Below are 23,492 nucleotides of genomic sequence, written 5' to 3'. Positions count from 1 at the left end.
GAGATTTTCCATATAATTTAAGGGGTGAAATACAACTGAGAAAATAATTTTGTTGTTGGTTTTGTTGTTGTTTTGGCCCAAATAATGCTCTACTTCCTACGCTTTTTTAGGCTTTCGGCTTTTACCTTGTATTAAACCGTCTCTGACTCCAGAAGAAGTTGTAATACTACCTACAGCGACTGCTGACTCCATGACATCACGTTTTTGCACAGTAACCATTGCCAACTGACTTAATTTCACAACAGCTGGGGCAAAGTGGAGCGATTACCTAACTCATCCTAGCAAGCGGCATGACAATTGCCTAGGGACCTGCTTTGACCTTCTCAACGCTGTAATCATTTCATTTTATTATTCCATCTAGTTAAGCCTCCTCAACCTAGTTAGCTGATCTCTGCCGTTTCCTTTTAAACTCCCATAATTGCTTCTGTCAGACTTAGTCCAAGGTTTTGCTTTGTTTTGTTTTCACAGGACATTGATGTGCTCTAAATAACTTTTTTCCTTTTGACCAAATCAAGCAGAAAAGCTGCAGGAGGTGCTTTGATTCGGGATGTTCTCCATTCACAGATTCACAGCATAATAATCTAAGATCATGGCAATTATGATCAATGTTGGACTATCACTATTTTAAATTAGAAATGAAACCACATGGACAAACTCTATATAGAGCCTGACCTTTCTAGCACTTTACGCGAAGCTCTCTTGGGGTGACTATGACCATGAAGGCACAAAGAAAGTGCTCTGGAAGTATAGGACAGGGAGAGAGTACTGCAGTCTAAGGAGATACCAGAAACTTGAAATTAGGGTATGGAGCTGGGCCTTTAAGGCTGGGTAGGATTTCAAAAAGTAGAGAACAGAGAAAGCCTTTCAAGGAGATGGAACACCTTGAGCAATATGCCATGGTAGATAAGATTAGGGCCTATTAGAAAAAAAAAAAAAAACAGTCAATCAGTGTTGCTGGAGATCAAGTCTCTGGGATGGGGAAGAGCAGAGGAGGACCTAAGGCTGGGTAGGCGGGTCAGAGGTAGATCATGTAGGACTTTAGATACCAAGCTGGGTGGGGACTTTAATTCTCTAAGAAAGAGGAGCCACTGGAAACTTTAGAAAATAGTCTAGAAGCATGGAGGAGAAGAAGATATTCCCTTGGTAAAAATGAGAGGTTTTGAAAACTTTAATCAGAACAATAGCTACAGAAAGGAAGAAAGAAACAGTTACCGTTGAGTCCATTTTGACCATGGTGACACCATGTGTGTCAGAGTCGAACTGTGCCCCATAGGGTTTTCAGTAGCTGATTTTTCAGAAGCAGATGGCCAGGTCTTTCTTCCAAGGCACCTCTGCGTGGACTCCAACCTTTCACTTTTCAATTAACAGCCAAGAGCATTAACCTTTTGCAGCAGGGACACGCAGAGGAAGAGGAGGGGAAAAATAAACTTTGTAGCAGTCAAACCAGTAAGATTGAACTCAGGTTGGATTTGTGGGTAGGAGAAATAGAGGGCTGTTATGAAAAATAAGAAAAAGCCCAAAATCCAGCAACATATATCAAAACACCCAGCACAAGGTCCAAGGTAGGTACCCAAGAAAATACTCATTGAAGTTGATGCTACCAGGATTGGGATGCCACTCACTGGGATCAGGACAAGAAAATTGTGCATGGGGAAGAAGATAATGGGGAAAGCCATGGGCATAGTACATCTGAAGTGCTTGGAGGGACATACAGGTGGAGATGGCTAATTGGTATTGGTTATAGAAATCTGGAGCTCAGGACAGAGATCTGGGATAGGTGAAACTGCGTAAATAAATGACATTTTCCAAGAAGAATTTGTAGATTCTCCTGGAATTCAGACTTTCTGGAGTCATTGAGGCTGGATCAACCTGTGAAACCATTTCCTAGAGGTAATCTTTAAACCTTAACCCAAAAATATCCCCTGAAGTCTTCTTTAAACCAAACAACAGTTTAGCTTAATTAGTAAAGAATGTCTGCCTTGAGCATTGTGCTCCAGGGCTTTGAACCAGTTCAAACCACTACTGAGAATTTGCATTTCCACCCTAGATATACTGAATCAGAAGCTACAGTAACAGAATCCCCAGGTGATTCTTATGTATAATAAATTTTGAGAACCACTGCTCTACTAGTGGTTCTCGGAATTGGTAGCTAACCAGCAACATTAGCATCACCTGGAAGTTTTTAGAAATGCAAATTCTCAGTAGGGATTCAAACCAGAATTAACCAGTTTGAAGCTCTGTTATGCTCTTTGAAAGAACTATCTACATGGGATCAAACTGACAACAGCAACTCGAAAGGTTAGATAGGAAGTTTACGGGGCAGTGAGTTTATGTTAGTGGGGGAGAAATAATTCAGAAAAAGAGGGTGAGAATGGTTGCACAACTTGAAGAATGTAATTAATGTCACTAAATTGTACAGGTAGAAATTGTTGAATTGGTGTATGTTCTACTGTGTACATTTTCAACAACAATAACAAAAATGAAATAAATTATTTTTAAAAATTTTTGTAGAAGAGAACAGAGATAAGAGTGGATCCTCGGAGAAGCTTTCTGCTGGACCATGTGCTTGTGAAGCCTACTCATTGTGCTCACCATGATTCCCATTGTATCTCTCCAGCCTAGCACAGGCCTGGCAAAGAGCAAACGCTCAATAAACCTTTGCTGAGTCATGGAATGAATAAAGTTAAGGAGCGAGTAGAGTGTGCTAAGAAGAGTGAATAGGGATTGGACCTCATCTTTGTTGAGCATCAACCACCTGACAAGTGCTGGTTTTACTCATGGTTTCTCCTTTAAGAGAATAAAATAATATCACCCAAAACTTTACAAAACTTAAAAGGTCCGTCTTTGTAGCGACCTCAGCTTTTACAGTGTCTGCCACTCCCATGCCTTCCTGTGGACCTTCCCCCACCCTCAACATTTTTGTATTTAAACTCTGCTTAAAAAATCAGGGCAAAATGAAACATCTTTTGAATTTAGGACAATCTCAACATTCTCTTCCATAAACAGAACTCTCAGGTTCTTCTGGGACTGTTGCATTTGTTCACTTAGTTGATTAATTCATCATTTTCTAAGAGCCAGGCACAGGACTACATGTAGGAATATAAACTCAAAGAAGACGTGGATCAGCCCACAAAGAGCTCAAAACACAGTTGAAATGTGTGCATGTACACGTATATGTGTGGCTGTGTGAGCGTACACGTGTGCCTATACATGGGCATGTGTGTGCATGTGTGTGTGGATATTTAACCATAATATAATCTGACAAGTAAGCACTGTGTTTGGTGAGCACATACAGAGGAGTGAGCTTAATTCTGTCTCAGAAGTAAAGGTAAGGGTGGAAGACCATAAAAGCCTTCACAGAAGAAAAGTTGTGAAACAGCTTTGACGGCTAAGGAGGTTTTTTTCTTCCAGGCAAACGAAACCACGTAAGCAAAGATGTGGAGACGCATGAGTATGGATTGTTCGAAAAGTCTGGAGATGAAGCTGCAGCACTGCTGCAGAAGTTCTTTACATGAGTGTGCCGTGACTGCCCCTGTGTTTTGGGAAGCCTTCTGGTGACTAGTGCGGACATTGTATTAAAGCCTGGAAAGATGCCCGCACAGGGTGCTTAATGCGAAAGAGCCTTTCTATCTGTCCTTTCATTTGCCTCACAAAGGCTTCAGGAGCGCTCGATCTTGAAGAGTGGCGTTTGTAAATGGCATTGAACAATTAAAATAGGGTGTGTTGTTGTTGTTAGCTGCGTGGTGTCGACCCCTGACCCACAGTGACCCCACGCACAAATGGAACAAAACTCTGCCTAGTCCTGCACCATCCCCATGATTGGTTTGGCCATTGAGATCCATACGGTTTTCATTTGCTAATTTTCAGAAGTAGATCACCACACCTTTCTTCCTAGTCTGTCTTAGTCTGGAAGCTCCACTGAAACCTGTTCGGCACCATAGCAACACTGCAAGCTTCCACTGACAGACGGATGGTGGCCGTGCGGGAGGTACATTGGCCAGGAATTGAAACCAAGTCTCCCGCATAGAAAGTGAGAATTCTAACACAGAACCACCATTGCTCCCTCAAAATAGGGTGTTGGTCTAAGTATATTCATGAATGCCTTCGCAGTCAGTAGGATGCAGGGAGGGTAGAGAAGTGGGGGCGGGGAGGGTGGAAGAAAATAAAAATAAGGATGCTCAAGAAAGTAGCTTGAAGATTGGGTCTAACTTGTGCTTACAGAAAGTCTTGATTTATCATAAATAAATGTTCATCCAGTCATGATTAGGTTTACACTTAACTTCCCAAAGCCCCTTCTATGTTCTAAGGAGAGTTTGCCTTATGTGTCAACATTGGTCCTAGCTCCAGCCCCCAGCCCCAGTCCCAGCTACAGCTACAGGGTGTCTCAGGGAAAACCCAAACCTCAGGCACCTGAAGGAAAAGTGGCTTAGCTCTGCAAAGCTTCTCTCACCAGGCTTTACTCCTAGTAACTTACAGTTGACACAGATAGACTGCTACACTACGGAATTCGAGCGGGATTTGCAAAGAACTCTTATGGCCTAATGCAGTCCCTAAATTATATCTTGGAATGTGGTTTAACCACCTCATCAAGATTCAAGAGTCTTAAATATCCAGAACCATTTTTTTAATATTAATTTAATTGCTGCTGTGTTTAACTTCCTTCTCGTACATTTTCATTAAGTATTCCGTACGTATGAGTCCAAATCAACTAGAGACTGGATTTGGAGAGTAATTTTTTAAGATAATGGAGGATTTTATTCCATAGTTCAAAATGCAGAGACCCTAGCATGTCTGGCAACAGATAGGAACACAGCCATGTAAAGGGCCATGATTTGCAGCCCTGCGCAACTTCTGCCTGTTCACTTTCTCACAGCTTTACAGAATAAAAATACATTGCTAGACCTGGGCCTTGGAAAGTGACTTATACTCCACAGTGGATGATGGTGGTGGGCCAGGTTCTACATCAGGAAATGTTGCAAACCATGATGACAGGCAAGTGTGTGCTTCTTGAGTCCCTCTCCGTCTCCCTTTATTCTCAGTGTGTTCTCGCCCCTGGTCTACAGCTAAAGCCCCAGGGGCAGTCTCTGGGATTCCTGGAAAGCAGAAACCCACACTTCTCTCCAGAGCACTGCCATCAGTCCACTTGGTGCAGAGTAAGGAAGAGAGGGGTGCCCTCGAGGAGATTCGCAGCAGCCGGAGAGGAGCAGTGAGTTCACTGCATACTGGGGTAGATGCTAACAGTCTCCCTAGAAAGAGATGGAAATTAATGCAGTTAACTAGTGGAATCAATGCTACCATCTACTTCAACTTCAAAAAAAACCTGTTGCGATAAGTTGATTTGGACTCATAGTGACCCCTTATGTGTCAGAGTAGAACTATGCTCTGTAGGGTTTTCAATGGCTGATTTTTTAGAAGTAGATTGCCAGGCCTTTCTTTCGAGACACCTCTGGGTGGACTCAAACTTCCAGCCTCTCAGTTAACAGCAAAGTACATTAACAGTTTGCACCACCAGGGACTCATTAGCCATTAACCAAAAACACCAAACCCACCGTTGAGTCGATTCTGACTCATGATGACCCCATGTGTTTCCAAGTAGAATTGTAATCCATTGGGTTTTCAATGGCTGATTTTTTGAAAGTAGATTGCCAGGACTTTCTTCTGAGGCACCTCTTGGTGGACTGGAACCTCCAACCTTTTGGTTAGTAGCTGAATGGATTAACCGTTTGCACCAGCCAGGGACTCCTAACAGAGCGCAGAGGCCATTATTTCCGTCTGGTTCCCGCCAATAATGCAGGAAAACCTTAGAAGGTCATTGATGCCATCTAAGGTTCAGATTCTTCACCCCTCATAGGGAACAGAAACTTTTTAACTCACCTGCCCCTGAAGGCTGTTGTGAGCCTCAGAGAAGAGTGATATCCATGAAAGCGATCTAAAACCCACCCTGAGCCAGAGCAAAGAAAGGAGTTTTAAGTTTTCAATCAATATTTAATATCAATCATGTAATTTCACTATGCTTAATTTTTTTGATACTATCCATAACTTTGTCGCTCAAATATTTCACACTTTTAGGATTAATTTAATAATAATAATCTGACATTGCAGCACATGCTTCCAACAAGGAAGACAATAATAACTTTTTCATGTGGAAATTGAAGGCTTAAAATAGTTATTGTTCCCTATTAAAATCAATTTAAATTATGCAGATCAGACCATCACTTAAACTAGTTCAGATCTGTGGGATTTGCCAAACTGTTCCCATACACAGTCTACTACTGTCGGTTTATTCTTTTAGTCCACAAATATTTATTAAGAAAATACCCTACAGAGTGCTAGCTACAGAGACCCACAAAGCTGCTGGAAAGGAGGTGAATAAAGAGGAAATTAAGGAACAGCACACTTTATAGATTCTAAATTTTAGGGGATTTTGTGGGGGAAATTTTTCCTTTTTTTTAAAGCAAAGCTATATTTTCAGATTTCTACAGTTAATTATTGAAAATTTAGAATTATTTTCAAAAGGTATCTTCGGCACTGGAGATTGTTTGGTCTGGTAACAGTTCCAGCAGCTCTCTCTTTTCATCAACAGCTCATCTAAAACCTTTTACCAAATACAGAACGTAAGAGAATTTACAATGAAGTCTGGAGGGGAGGGGACCCAAATGATAGAAGACTAACCTTTCCTTGAATGGAGACTGCATAAAATCTTGTGCTCTTATGTATAGAGACCTGTTCAGGGTAATGTCTGTGGAGTTGAATTCAAAAACTTCAAATGCCAGAAATAACGACTGCGGTAGATCATATATTGGGACTAGAAGGAGGACCTTTTTTTAATCTGAGTTTTTTTTTCTTTTTTCCTCATCTCTAATATTGCTGACAAATTAAAATGCTACTAATCCCCGCACTTTTTGACTGTAAAAGAGCCGCGTATGCAGTGAGCATGGACTATCATGCCTTATCAACTCTAGATCGTGGAGAAAGCAATATGAGTACCTTCTAATGTTAATGACCTCCTAATGAAATGCATTGTTCCTTTGTAAAGACTAATTAAATACTTTTAATCTATTAATAAGATTATTTGAATATCATTTCTCTATTACGCAAATAGGAGCCCTGGTGGTGCAGTGGTTGAGAGCTATGGCTGTTAACCAAAAGGTCGGCGGTTGGAACCCACCAGCACTTTGGGAGGGAAAAATGTGGCAGTCTGCTTCCCTAAAGATTTACGGCCTTGGAAACCTTGTGGGGCAGTTCTACCTGATGGCACCCAACAACAAGAACCCTGCACTCAGGATTAGAGATATTTGCTTAATAAACCCAAAAAACGCACTGCCGTCCAGTTGATGCCAACTCATAGAGACCCTATAGGACAAAGTAGAACTGCCCCATAAGGTTTTCAAGGCTGTAATTTTTACAGAAGCAGATTGCCACATTTTTCTCCTTCGGAGTGGCTGGTGGGTTCAAACCGCCAACCTTTCGGTTAGCAGCTGAACGCTTAACCACTGCACTACGAGGGCCCCTTAGTATGGTTCTATTTGTGTTTATGTCATGAGGAAAATTTGAATGATCTTAATATTTGCTAATCACATAAAAAAAGTTTCATATTTTCAAATTAAGTTTACTTTTTTTAAAGGTCCTGCATTAAAAAAAATCTATAGCTTCAACTATACCAAAAAAAACCCAAACCGGTTGCCGTTGAGTCGATTCTGACTCATAGCAACTCTAGAGGATAGAGTAGAACTGCCCCACAGGATTTCCAAGGAGCGACTGGTGGATTCGAACTGCCGACTTTTTGGCTAGCAGCCCAGATCTTGACCACTGTATCACCAGGACTCCGATTCAACTATAGTAACCTATATTTTATTGTATTTTAAACAAACACAGAAAGAAGCTTTTACAAAGTTTTTAGAAAAAATTAAATATGTCATACCAAAACAAAAAATTAAAATTTTCCTTGAAATACATATTTTTACCTTAAGTGACTGACTTGTCACTTAAAAAATAAACAGGCCAAAAAAAAAAAGAAGGAGCACTCTGCTAGCATTATGAGTACATTTGTAAGGCAGCTAGCTCTCCATACCCCTTTGAGAAATGAGCCTCATCACTTTAGGACCTGGTTTTAGCAAAAGTAGTGAGTTAAGTAGTTTACTAATAGTAGTGTAAAGGTCATTTTCTTTTTCAATAGCTTTAAAAGATAATGGTATAATCACTCAAAAGCAAATTTCCAAAAGAATTGACATGTTATTGTAAGAATATGGGATCAGCCACTGGGTCGGTAAGTCATTGTCTTCTTCAAGGGCTGCCGAGAAAAAGATTAGCTTGTGTCTATTTCCAGCAGCATGGTAGATTCATACCCTGAATGATCCTCACTATAAACACAACTAAAACTGCTGGAAAAAATATTTTGAAACACTGTTAAAAATAAATAGCTGAACTGACCATAAAATCAGGAATCTGCACATGGAGGAAAATAAAACACCCTGGGAATTAAATGAATACCAAAGTCAGGTAAAAGAAACCACGCAACTACTAGGAAAAAACATGGGTGGGTCCCTCTTGAACTTCAGTGCAGGAAAAGGCTTTCTAACTATAACTCAAAATCCAGATACAATAAAACTGAGAGAAAATATTCACAATGTGTATCACAAATAAAGGACTAATATTCATAATTTTAAAGAACTTTTAAAATTTTGAGGGTAAAGAGACCAAAAATCCTTAGAAAAATGGGCAAAAGGCACAAACAGACAATTAGAGAAAGAGATATAAAAGTGGCCCTAAAGCATACGAAAAGGTGGTTGATCTCACAGTAAGAGAAATGTAAATTACAACTACACTGAGATACCATTTCTTATCTGTCAGTTTGGCAAAAATTCAAAAGCTTGACAATACACTTTGTTGCTGAGCCTGTGGGAGACAGGCATTTTCGTATGTTGCTGGTGGAACTGCAAAATGGGAGAAACACCAATGGAGGGGAATTGGCAATATCTAACAAAACTCCTTATGTACTTATCCTTCAAGCTGAAACTCCATTTCCAGGACTTTACCTAGAGGATACATCTCCAACAATACAAAAATTCATATGCACAAGGCTATTCATCATAGCGTCATTTGTAATTCCAAAATGCTGGAAACTGTACAGCGTAGAAGATTGATTAAATAAACTGTGGCTAATACATACAATGGAGTACTGTGCAGCTGTGAAAATAATAATAATAATGAGTGTCTTAGTCATCTAGTGCTGCTCTAACAGAAATACCACTAGTGGATGGCTTTAACAAGAGAAATTTATTCTCTCACGGTCCAGTAGGCTACAAGTCCAAATTCAGGGCATCAGTTCCAGGAGAAGGCTTTCTCTCTCTGTTGGCTCTGGAGGAAGGTCCCTGTGATTCATCAGTCTTCTCTTGGTCTGGGAGCTTCTCTGCGCAGGAACCTCAGGTCCAAAGGATGCGCTCTGCTCCCAGCACTGCTTTCTGGGTGGTATGAGGTTCCCCTGTGTCCCCGCTTGTTTCTGTCTTTTATATTTCAAAAGAGATTGGACTAAGACACTATCTAACCTTGTAGACGTCATCAGTATAACCTCATCATAGTGATAGAGTTTACAACACATAAGGAGATCACATCAGATTATGCAGTTGTATACAATACTGGGAATCATGACCTAGTTAAGTTGACAGATATTTTGGGGGGACACAATTCAATCCATGACAATGAGGATGATCTCTATGAATCTCTATGGAGTGATTTCTAGGAAATGTTAAGTAAAAGAAAGTAAATTACTTACTAAAGAGTATATATAGTATATAGTATGCTATTTTTGTGTAAGGATGAAAGGAAAATAAGAAAACATACATATATTTGTTTATCATTCCAAAAAGAAATACAAGATTAATAAACTTGAAAACAGTAAAATCAGTTACCAAATAAGGGTGATGGGAATGGAGGGTAGGAGATGTGAGACAGAATGAAACTTCTTTGACATTCAAAAGCATGTCATGATCCTACATATCCAAAAAATAGAATTAAATCAATAAGAAGAGGAAGGAAGGGAGCGAACATCTAAAACTGAAAAAACTGAAACAAATGAACTTCATTATAGAAATGAACCATAAGCACACTGTGTGGAAAAGAAAGAACTAATCCCAGTAATTTATAAACACCGCGTTTAACATATACTCTCTATACAGCTGCTAACCAAAAGGTCCGCAGTTCAAATTCACCAGCCACTCCTTTGAAACCCTATGGGACAGTTGCACCCTGTCCTCTAGGGTTGCAGTGGGTCAGAATTGACTCCACAGCAATGAGTTTTATCTTGGGAAGAGGGAGAGACGTGCAAACAAATCCTGAACTCTTTGCAGTAGGTTTGTTTATTGTAGTGGTTAGGGCAAAGGGATTCTGAAACAATTCTAAATGTATTGCTATATAAACCAAACCAAACCTGTTGCCATCGAGTTGATTCCGACTCATAAGCACCCTAGGGGACAGAGTAAAACTGCTCCATAGGGTTTCCGAGGCTGTAAATCTCTACGGAAGCAGACTGCCACATCTTTCCCACGCAGAGCAGCTGGTGGGTTTGAACTGCCACCTTTTGGTTACCAGCCAAGAGCTTAACCCACTGCGCCACCAGGGCACCTGTATTACCGTATAGTATTGAGTAAATGTGCTAATGTTGTTGGGAGTCAGGTTCCTGCTGTGGAAGAAGAGTTACAAATGTGGGATTGGGAAAGGCAAGAAAATGTTCTGTGAGGATGGGTTGGAATTGGAAGTATCAGTGTGAACATCAGGTTTCTAAAATATGTAAGTGTAAGTGTATGTGCATGTTTATATTTGTATGTAGGTATGTATATGTGAATATATATGCATGTGTTTCCTAGCTCTGTCCACTGAAAGGGACAAGAAACAAAGATAGCCCGGTAGCAACAAGCATACCTACCACCCATTCCTTGGTCTCTAATGCCATTCCCCACTCAAAGGAACCAGGGCTCTGTACAGAAATTGTTGATTACAGGGCAGGTTCAAGATAAATCTGAAACATGTTGTTAAACCAGAAAATAAGAAAGTGCTCAAGAAAAATCATGGGAACTTATTACAAAGACATAGGAGCCAGCTTGAAGGGGTTCCCAATGGCCAAATCTGGGACAAATTGAGTATTCAAATAATTAAGTACAGTAATTAATTTTAAATCATTAATAATTAAGAATCAATGCATCCATTCCAATAATAGGTAGATAATTAGACAAAGGAGAAAGGAGTCCTCTTGCTTGCGGTAGAATGCCAAGGGCCTACTGATAAATGTTAACTTAGAAAATCATTATTTTACAACCACCATCATAAAGAATCATCAATGGATGTCACACCTGGGGAGAAAGTTTCACAAGGAGCAGGATATTTTGCATGCTTTTACATGCAGGATGCTTATTGGTTGGAAGGGAGGAAAAAAAACAGTAATTACATACTGTAAAATTGGGTCAAAATTAGCATCATCAATGAGGGACAGGTGGACAGATGTGAGACCCAGAGAAGGACACAGCATCACTTACGCAGTATTCTGGCTGAAAATGTGTAACCTCAAATGAATCAGGAGGTAACAACAGACAATTATACAATCAGTAATATACTATTTTTAAAAAGTTTAGGGAAGGGGACCTGTAATCTTCAAAAATGTCAATGTCACAAAAGATGAATAAAGACTAAAGAAATGTTCCAGATGATAGAGGCTGAAGAGATATGACAACAAATTCAATACCTGCTCCTAGACTGGATTATGTTTTGGAGGGGGAAAATACTATAAAGGACAGGATTCAGTCAACTAACCAAATTAGAATATGGATAATAGAATAAATAGAATATTATGTAAGATACTTTTATGAATTTGACAATTTTACTGTGGTTATGTAAGAGAATATCCCAGTTCTTAGGAAGTACACACTAGTTAGGGCCGTGATGCATGTAACCTAATGACTCAGGGAGAAAAATAATGAATATACACAGAAAGGAAAAGAGAGAAAGAGAGAGGAGAGAGAGCATGCAAGTGAAGACAATGGGGTAAAACATTAACAAAAGACAAATCTGGGTAAAGAGTACACAGGTGCTCTGTGTACTATTTTTATTTTTGCAACATTTTGTAAGTTTGAGATTATTTCCAAATAAAAACTTAAACAAAATGTAAGAACAAACAAACGAAAACAATAGAGTGTCTAAGAATCCTAACAGCATTGTCCACTGCAATCTTCCAAGGAGCGTAAGGTTAAAAAAAAAAGGCTTATCTAATGATTTGTGAAAGTGACTTTCCCATAATGGAAGGATTATAAATCGACACACAAAATGCTCACAACATTTGCAAAGGAATTGCATTAGCTTAAACTGAAAATTACAGAGATAACACAAAATTATAAGAGGCCTTGAAATCCAAAACGACTATGGGCAGGAAACAGGCTTAGAACGCTACTCAGCTTCAAACGTGGGCAATTTCTTACAGAAAGGAAAGATGACTCTGAAGGGAGAACCAAGAGCCCAGAGACAGCCAAGAACCCTGAAAAATATCTCCCAGGCAATAAGACAGAGTCTTAATCAAGGAATCTGCAACATATGCCTGACTGAACTTCAGAATGGCTCTGGACAAGTAACTGCTGTACACTTCTTGTTTTTCCAGTTTTTGAGTCGGAGTGTCTATAATATTTACCCCATGTTTGTCTCACTATTGTATGTCAAATGAGTAGGGGAAAGAAAACTGGTGTCTTCACACGTCTTCACATTAGAATGAATGATACTTAAGGAGCTATACCTGAGGAACTTCACCCAAGGAGCCTTATCAGCACCGGACCTGATTTAGAAGATGAAATCTTGGACTTCAAGTCGACTCTGTAATGGGGTGACACTTGGTGGCCTTGGGAGTAAGAGATGAGTGTATATTGCATAGGGGAGGGATGAGAATTGTTGTGACCAGAGAGCCAACTGTGGCTGAGTGTATTTTGCAAACACAAGCAAAACTGTATTGTCATTCCACATGCTCTTATTATAATATGACTTCGACTCTTCTTTCATCAATAGACGAGGTTTATAATAGGGCTTGTTTCTGTCACCAAGGTCCTATTTTCCAACTACTGATCCTTCTTCTTTGTTTCCAGCCTTCACATTCCAATTACTAGTAATTATCAATGCCTCTTGATAGATAGCATGTTTGATCACACACTGCAGAAGTTGGTAAAAATCTCCAATTTCTTCTTCTTTGGCCTTAGTGGTTGGTGCGTAAATTTGAATAGTAGTCGTATTAACTGGTCTTCCTTGTAGGTATATGAATATTATCCTATCACTGACAGCATTGTACTTCAAGATAGATCTTGAAATGTTCTTTTTGGTGATAAATGCAGTGCTGTCCCTCTTCAACGTGTCGTTCCCGGCATACTAGACCATATGCTTCTCCGATTCAAAATGGCCAACACCAGTCCATTTCAGCTCACTAATGCCTTGGATATCTATCTTCAAGCTTTGCGTTTCATTTATGACTACTTCTAATTTTCCTTGATTCATACTTTGTACATTCCATATTCTGATTATTAATGGATGTTTGCAGCTGTTTCTTTTCATTTGGAGTCGACCCACACCAACGAATGAAGGTCCCGAAAGCTTTCGTCCAACCACGTCATTTAAGTTGACTCTACTTTGAGGCTGCAGCTCTTCCCCGGTCATATTTTGAGTTCCTTTCAATCCGAGGGGCTCATTTTCCGATACTATATCAGGCAATGTTCCGCTGCCATCTATAAGGTTTTCACTGGCCAATTTTTTCAGAAGTAGATATCCAGGTCCTTCTTCCCATTCTGTCTTAGTCTGAAAGCTCTGCTGAAACCTGTCCACCATGAGTGCACCTGCTTGTATTTGAAATACCGGTGGCATAGCTTCCACCATCACAACAACATGCAAGCAACCACATTACAACAAACTGACAGACAAGTAGTGGAGACTATACACATGGACCTCGTTGGACAGAATGCACAGGAATCAAATTGACTATGTGTTTGGAAAGAGATGTTGAAGAAGCTCAATATCATCAGTCAGAACAAGGCCAGGGGCTGAGCGCAGAACAGACAATCAATTGCACATATGCAAATTCAAGTTGAAGCTGAAGAAAATTAAAACAAGACCACCAGAGCCAAAGTATGACCTTGAGTATATCCCATCTGAATTTAGAGACCATCTCAAGAATAGATTTGACACATTGAACACTAAAGACCAAAGACCAGACAAGTTGTGGGATGACATCAAACATCATACCTGAAGAAAACACAAGGTCATTAAAAAGACAAAAAGAAAAAAAAAAAAGGACCAAAATGGATGTCAGAAGAGACTCTGAAACTTGCTCTTGAACATAGAATAGCTAAAGCAAATGGAAGAAATGATGAAGTAAAAGAGCTGAACAGAAGATTTCAAAGGGTGACTTGAGAAGACAAAATTTAGTATTATAATAAAATGTGCAAAGATCTGGAGTTAGAAAACCAAAATGGAAGAACACACTTGGCATTTCTCAAGCTGAAGAACTGAAGGAAAAATTCAAGCCTCGAGTTGCAGTATTGAAGGATTCTGTGGGCAAAATACTGAGTGACACACGAAGCACCAAAAGAAGATGCAAGGAGTACAAAGAGTCACTGTACCAAAAAGAATTGGTCGACATTCAATCATTTCAGGAGGTAACATATGATCAAGGACCAATGGTAATGAAGGAAGAAGTCCAAGCTGCACTGAAAGCATTCGCAAAAAACAAGGCTTCAGGAATTGACAAAATACCAATTGAGATATTTCAACAAATGGATGCAATGCTAGATGTGCTCACTCGTCTATACCAAGAAATCTGGAAGAAAACTACATGGCCAACCGGCTGGAAGAGATCCATATTCATGCCCATTCCAAAGAAAGGTGATCCAATGGAATGTGGACATTATCAAACAATATCGTTAATATCACAGGCAAGTAAAATTATGCTAAAGATAATTAAAAAATGGTTGCAGCAGTACATCAACAGGGAACTGCCAGAAATTCAAGCCGGATTCAGAAGAGGACATGGAACCAAGGTTATCATTGCTGATGTCAGATGGATCTTGGCTAAAAGCAGAGAATACCAGAAAGATGTTTACCTGTGTTTTATTAACTATGCAAAGGCAAATTAGGGGTAACATTGCGAAGAATGGGAATTCCAGAACATTTAATTGTGCTCATGCAGAAACTGTACATAGAAAAAGAGGCAGTCTTTCGAACGGAACAAGGGGATACTGCATGGTTTAAAATCAGGATAGGTATGCATCAGGGATGTATCCATTCACCATACTTATTCAGTATGTATACTCAGCAAATAATCAGAGACGCTGGACCATATGAAGAAGAATGCAACATCAGGATTGGAGAAAGACTCATCAACAACTTGCAATACAAAGATGACATAACCTTGCTTGCTGGAAGTGAAGAGGACTTGAAGCAGTTACTAACGAAGATCAAAGACTATAGCTTTCAGTATGGATTACACCTCAACATAAAGAAAACAAAAATTGTCATGACTGAACCAATCAGCAACATCATAATAAATGGAAAAAATATTGAAGTTGTCAAGGATTTCATTTTACTTTGATCCACAATCAACGCCCATGGAAGCAGCAGTCAAGAAATCAAATGACCTATGGCAATGGGCAAATCTGCTGCAAAACATCTCTTTAAAGTGTTAAAAAGCAAGGATGTCACCTTGAGGACGAAAGTGCACCAGACCCAAGCATTTGGCTGCTAACCAAAAGATCGGCAGTTCAAGTCTACCAGCTGTTCCTTGGAAACTCTATGGGACAGTTCTACTCTGTCCTATAGGTTCGCTATGAGTTGGAATTGACTTAACTGCAACAGGTTTGGTTTTTTTGTTTTTGTTTTTGACTCAAGCCATGGTATTTTCAATTACCTTATATGCATGCGAAAGCTGGACAATGAATAAGGAAAACCAAAGAACTGATGCTTTTGAATTATGGTGTTGGTGAAGAATATTGAATATTCCGTAGACTGCCAGAAGAATGAACAAATCTGTCTTGGAAGAAGTACAGCCAGAATGTTCCTTAGAAGCAAGAATGGTGAGGCTTCGTCTCACCTACTTTGGACATGTTATCAGAAGGGACCAGTCTCTGGAGAAGGACATCATGCTTGGTAAAGTAGAAAGTCAGCAAAAAAGAAGATCCTCAGTGAGATGGACTTGACCCAGTGGCAGCAACAATAGGCTCAAACATAGCAATGATTGTGAGGATGGCACAGGACCCGGCAGTGTTTTGTTCTGTTGTGCATAGGGTCGCTATAAGTTGGAACAGACTCACAGCACCTAACAACCAACAACAACATAATATGATTGCCAGATTTATCAAATAAAAATACAGAAAGTCCAAATAATTTTTTAGTAGAAGTGTAACCCCAGTATTGCATGGGATGTATGTAATACTACAAAATTATCTGTTGTTTATCTGAAATATAAGTTTAACTGGACATTCTATACACTTTCTCTAGAATTCTTTCTCCTTAAATTTGGGTGGTCATATGATTATGACAGAAGTGATTGTATGTGACTTCCAAGGTCTCTCTCTTGGGCCACTTGCTCTTGGAATATAGCCAGCATGCTGTGATGAAGCCCAAGCAGCCTGTGCAGAGGTCCACATGGAGACAAACAGGGATTCCTTTCTGACCAACATCTCTGACTCAGCTCTAAGACAACAGTCAGCACCAACTTGCTGGCCATGTGAGTGTGTGAGAACACCATTTTAAAAGTGGATCTTTACTCCATCACATGTCAACCATCCAAGCTGTGCCAAATGGAGCAGAGATGAGCCATCTCTTCCGAGCCCTGATCCAATTGCATATTTGTAAACAAAACAAATGATTGTTGCTATTTTAACACTACATCTTTAGATTATTTGTTAACTAATAATAAGATAACCAGAAAAAGAGGTGACACATTTTAAAGGTCAGAATTTATCTAAGTCAGTACTTTTCTCCTAGGCCTTGGAGAAATCTTGAGGCTTTATTATATGCAACCTGGAAGTGCCAGCAGTCCATACTCTTTGCTGCCAAAATTTGCTATTGGTTGACATTGTTACTCTGAGTGTATAACATTCACTTAGGTGACAGAACAGGGTGGAAAAATCACTTTAGTGCAGTAAAGAAACTAACCCAAGCAACAGTTGTCTTTATCAGAACCCCACGAACTATGAGAAGCTGTCAAATTATAGCTTTCATACAAGGAAAACAGGCTTTAATGCTTTGACAGTGATGGCCAGAGTGTCTAGAGATGAAAATAGAATGGAAGATTAATGTTCTGACTCCTCCCTGAGTATTTCCACTTCTCTCAGGCCTATGGAGAGTTGGGGAACAAGAACACACAGTGCTGCTCCAGCAATGTTTCTTGTACTCACTAAGCAAGGGATGGGCATGGCAAGAACATCCCTTCCCAACTTGCAAGAATCATATGAGGGCAGGGAAGCGTCTTACTTCCAAGAAGGCCTTTCCATGGCTTTCTTACCTCTCCTCCTTTGTGTCTTATGCTGACTCCCATCCCTCATTTTTATTATTCAACCAATATTCAATTCCTGAAGGAAAAGGAAGGGAACTCTTTATGCCATACACCAGAAAATATCAAAAAAAATCTAGGTGGAGAATTACCAATACATCTGTTCTACGTAATATGTCTATTTTTACCAGGTAGGCCCTACCTCCAATTTTGATTAACACTAGAGAGTCATTATTTCCAAATATGTAGACTTTTAATGTCTAATCATTTTATGTCCATGATACACCCAGGAGAGAATTGACCATGTCCACAAGACCCTGCCCCTTTTAAGCACAATCTACGTGGAATCCTTTCACTTTCTTCTCTAAGTGGGTACTTATCCATTATCTTGAATTCATACGCTTGTACACTATTTTACGCATTTAGTTGATCAAAAAGGCAATCAGTCTAAGTTGGGCTGCCTTCCTGATGTTTGAATATGTCATTTAATCACTTACCATCTCTGCACTCACTTGTTTCTTCCTCTGTAAGAGTGACAATTGTGAGATGACAAATACCATGCCTGCCTCCTAGATTGTTGTAACTATCAAATGAGACAAGTTGGGGTAAATGCTTCAATTTTTTTTAAAAGAAAACCATACACTATAAAGGATTATTGTTATCTTCACCTATTCAGATAGATCCTCCTTACACTGAAAAGGCTCCCAAAACAGAAATTTTGTCTGTCCTTCCTTTCAAGTCATCAATTAGCCCTAATCCCCAGGTTCAAATTTTTGAAGTCGCTTTTAATATAACATTATTTTTCATCTTCTAGTCCAAAAGTCCTTAAGCTTTGGAAAATCTCTTACATCCCTCCTTTACTTTCCATCTAGGATATTTTCAAGATTGTCTTTAGTTTGTTTCCCCTCCCCCAGAACCAAAACAAAAAACAGTTGCTGTTGAGTTGATTCCGACTCATGGCAATCCCATGTGTGTCAGAGTAGAACTGTGCTCTACTACAGGGTTTTCAATAGCTGACTTTTTGGAAGTATCCCACCAAGGCTTTCTTCCAAAGCATCTCTGGGTGAACTTGATCAGCCAACCTTTCCTTTAGCAGCCTAATGATAACTGTTTGGACCACCCAGCGACTCCCCTACCCTCAACCAGTACTTCCAAATCCAATCCTTCTGATACATTAGTGTCATATTATTCTTTCTAATCATTTAATTTCAGAATATCATTCCCCATACTCAAGAATTGTCAGTATCTCCTCACTTTTCAATAGGAAAAGTTTTAAAGGCCTTCATTTAACTTATCCAACCTTATCTCTCACAATTCCCCTTTAAAATTTTCTGCCAAACTGGGGACCATGGTCTCGGGGAACATCTAGCTCAATTGGCATAACATAGTCTATAAAGAAAAAGTTCTATATCTGACTGTGGTGAGTAGCAACTGGGGTCTTAAAAGCCTGTGAGCCACCATCTAAGATACATCTACTGGTCCCATCCCAGCTGGAACAAAGGAGAATGAAGAAGACCAAAGACACAAGGGAAAGATTACTCCAAAGGACTAGTGGACCACAACTACTACAACCTCACCAGACTGAGCCCAGAACAACTAGATGGTGCCCAGTGACTGCTCTGGCAGGGATCGCAATAGAGGGTCTCAAACAGAGCAGGAGAAAAATGTGGAACAAAATTAAAATTCACAAGAAAATAAATAAATAAAAAGACCAAGCTTGCTGGTCTGACAGAGACTGGAGAAACCCCGAGAGCATGCCCCATTTAAGTCAGTACTGAAGTCACTCCTGAGGTTCACCCTTCAGCCAAAGATTAGACAGGTCTATAGGGCCAACAATAACACACATGAGGGATGTACTTCATAGTTCAATTATGTATACAATACTAATGGGCACACCAGCCCAAAACCAAAGATGAGAAGGCAGGAAGGAACAGGAAAACTGTAGGAATGGAAACAGGGAAACTGGTAAGAGAAAGGGAGAGTGTTGATACATCACAGGGTTGGCAACCGATGTCACAAAACAATTTGAATATTAACTGTTTAATGAGAAACTAATTTGCTATGTAAACTTTCATCTAAATCACAATTTAAAAAAAAAAGAGCATGGGCTGAAATTTGAGGTTGAATGTTAGCTGTGGTACTTACTCAATGATGAACTAGGGCAAGTCACTTAACTTCTCTGAACCTCATTTTTTTTTCACCTATTTAAATTGGGGATAAGAACCTACCTCACAGGATTGTGGTGAAAATTGAATGAGTTAATGTAAAGCATAGCATTTGCTTCCTAGCATATATTAAGTGCCTAATAAATATTAGCCGTTGTTGAACTTTAATTAATTTTTTTTTATATTCTGCCCAAGCAGTAAAATCTTTTGTTATTTCTTGATCATTCAAATGCTCATGATCTCCAAGGCTTTGCTTATACTATTTCTCTATCCTGGATGGACCTTGCTTTATCCCATTCTGACAAAAAGTCCAATGTGATTTATGGAGCTCAGTTCAGGCATAGTAGTTAGAAGAAGGCAATGATGATGTTTGTCTGCTCTCAGGATAATGCCAATTTCTTCAACATTTTCTAGATGTCCAACCTCTCTTTACACATGAATCTAATCAAAATGCTTGGTTAGGTTTATAAGTACACCCTGTCCTACAAGACTAAGTGAAAAGGCATATTATTGAGCTAAAATGTCCCATTATTAAGAAAAATCGGTACTTGCAGCAATCAACCAAATTCCTTTCTGTTTACATTTAATGTTATGAGCAGTTAGAGCAATGGAAAAATTCTTGAGTTCTGGAAGAGAAAGCAACATCTTAAAATCAGCATAAAATGAGGAAGGAGAAAGCTCTCAGACCATCACCTCAAGAAGTCAGCATCACCTCAAGATATCATCCTGTTATAGTTTTCAAAAAGTTAAGATCCTCATGCAAATACAAAATGAACATATGTCAAAGATTTTATTCAAGTCATTAATTAGTAATGGAAATAGTAAAAATATTAAGACCAGTTCAAAGGAGAATTTAAATATTTGAACGCCCACATATATATATATATATATATATATATATATATATTTGGAATGCTGAGATAAATTTGCTGACAAATGCAAAACTGATTGATACCCTAAAAAGAAACAAAATATTAATGTTTAAGCATCTCTTTTCTATAGTAGATATCAATTTTATCTCTTCTAGACAAATTCATTTGCAGTATTATCAACAATAATCGTATGTATTACCATCAATTTATTATAAGTCAGCTTCTACTCCTACAGAAAGTCAATAAAATCAGTCAAATGAGCACACTGTTTTACAGTCAGACAATCCTCCAAGTGTACACTAGACAACACCCAGCACTCCCCTAAAAAGACATGCATCAATCTCTTTTGCCCATTTTCAAGTCCTGGATAATTTTTGCTGACATTCCCCATGGGTAACACTGCACAGACAAGTATAGTTGGGGAAAAGAAAGCAAGGATGAACTCTAGTTCTATCAGCCATGGTCACAGAATGAAAAAGAGGACACTCCAGCAAGTCAAAAAAACTGATGTACAACAAAAGTGCTATGGGTGGGCACAGGTGACCTCCCCAACTTATGACAGCTTGACTTTCAACCCCCTGCTTCTAAGACCTTTCTTAGTGTCACTAAGACCCTGCAAACATTGACCCAGACTCCTGTTTGCAACTCCCTAACAACTCCCCACACAGTCAGACAATGGAGGTGTGCTTTACCACAGTTCAATGTGGTGGGGATCTTGAGCTGATTCTGTTCAGTTCAACTTAAACCCATGATCACAGGACTTTGGTTCTCACTTACCACCAGACTTACAAACCAGGGCACTGCCTTTCATTTCAGAGGGATTATGAATGAACTGATGTCAAATGACATCAAATAAGAGGTAGTTCTACATAGGATAGGTTGGATAAAGATCAAGCAAAAGCTCTTGAGCAGGAGACCAATCACTACTCCTACTGAGGGTCCATGGGTGGAATACTGACTATTGTCAAGGGAGTTTCTCGTTAAGAAGCTAACCCCAGGAATAAATACCATAGCTCTTCAGCCTGGGGACTACTCAGAGGAGACCAGACAGCCAGTGGTCACTGACTTAACTTTTTTACACTTCATAGGTACTGGATACTTCAACTGCTTGCTCAAGCAGGATCTGTGGTCCATCCCAGTTCCACCAAACTTTCCCCTTAGTCATAACATCTCCCTTTCTCTCTCAACTCTCCCAGCGTAAGGAACTTCCAAAAGTTTTCTCTTATCATGTCATCTTCTAAATCTATAATCTAGTCACTTCAGTCCCTCTCATTTCACTGAGGTGTAGAGTTTTAATAAACAAAAGCCACAAATCATCTTCTTTCTATTTTCTGCAGTCTCCTTCCTACCCTGGTGCAGAGAAGGTGGAATATCCTGTTGATTTAGTGGAGAAGGACCAGGAGGACACTCCAGGAACAAAACTGGATTAGCTATTCTTTCAATATCATCAAGCCAAAATCATTGTTTCGAAAGCATGGAGTCTGCACACCTATGTTCATTGCGGCGTTATTCACAATAGCAAAAAGACTGAAACAACCTAAGTGCCCATCAGCAGATGAATGGATAAACAAATTGTGGTACATACACACAATGGAATACTATACAACAGTAAAGAACAATGATGAATCTGTGAAACATCTCACAACATGAATTAATCTGGAAGGCATTATGCTGAGTGAAGTAAGTCAATCACAAAAGGGCAAATATTGTATGAGACCACTATTTAAAAAACTCAAGAAAAGATTTACAAACAGAAAAAAACAATCTTTGATGGTTATGAGCGAGGGGAGGGGTAGGGAAGGGAAATCACTAACTAGATAGTAGACAAGTTAACTTTGGTGAAGGGAAAGACAACATAGAATATAGGGGAAGTCAGCACAACTTGACGAAGGCAAAGTCATAGAAGATTCTTAGGCACATCCAGACACATTGTGGTACCGAGTTACTGGGGATCAGGACTGCGGACCATGGTCTCAGGGGACATATAGGTCAATTGGTATAACATAGTTCATAAAGAAAATGTTCTACATCCTACCTTGAATAGTGAATAGTGTTTGGGGTCTTAAAAGCTTGTAAATGGTCATCTAAGATACATTTGTCGGTCTCATCACATTCAGAGCAAAGGAGAATGAAGAAAACAAAAGACACAAGGAAAATATTAGTTCAAAAGACTAATGGGCCACATGAACCACAGCCTCCACCAAACTGAGCCCAGAAGAACTAGAAGATTCCTGGTTACCACCACCAACGACTCTGACAGGGATCACAGCAGAAGGTCCTGGACAGACAGAGAGAAAAATGTAGAACAAAATTCAAATTCACCTAAAAAGACCAAACTTACTGGTCTGATAGAGACTGGAGGAACCCCCGAGACTATGACCCCTGGAGACCCTGCTAACTCAAAACTGAAGCCATTCCTGAAGTCCACATTTCAGCCAAATATTAGACAGGCCTATAAAACAAGCAATAACACACATGAGGAACATGTTTCTTAGTTCAATCAAGTATGGGCAACACCTGTCCAAAGCAAAGATAAGAAGGCAGGAAAGGACAGGAAAATTGGACAAATGGACTCAGAGAACCCACGGTAGAAAGGGAAAAGGGGAGAGTGCTGACACATTGCAAGAATTGCAACCAATGTCACAAAACAATTTGTGATTAAATTTTTGAATGAGAAAATAATTTGTGCTATAAACTTTCACCTAAAACACAATAAAAACCCAGATGTAAATCCATCCACCTATGGTCACTGATCTTCGACAAGGGCCCAAAGTACATCAGATGGGGAAAAGACAGTCTTTTTAACAAATGGTGCTGGCAAAACTGGATAACCATTTGCAAAAAAATGAAACGGGACCCATACCTCACACCGTATACAAAAACTACTTCAAAATGGATCAAAGACCTGAATATAAAGCCTAAAACTATAAAGTTCATAGAAGAAAAAAT

The sequence above is a fragment of the Trichechus manatus genome, unplaced genomic scaffold (assembly GCF_000243295.1).
Source record: "Trichechus manatus latirostris isolate Lorelei unplaced genomic scaffold, TriManLat1.0 scaffold00189, whole genome shotgun sequence".
Lineage (NCBI taxonomy): Eukaryota > Metazoa > Chordata > Mammalia > Sirenia > Trichechidae > Trichechus > Trichechus manatus.
Note: the sequence above shows the minus strand (reverse complement) of the source record.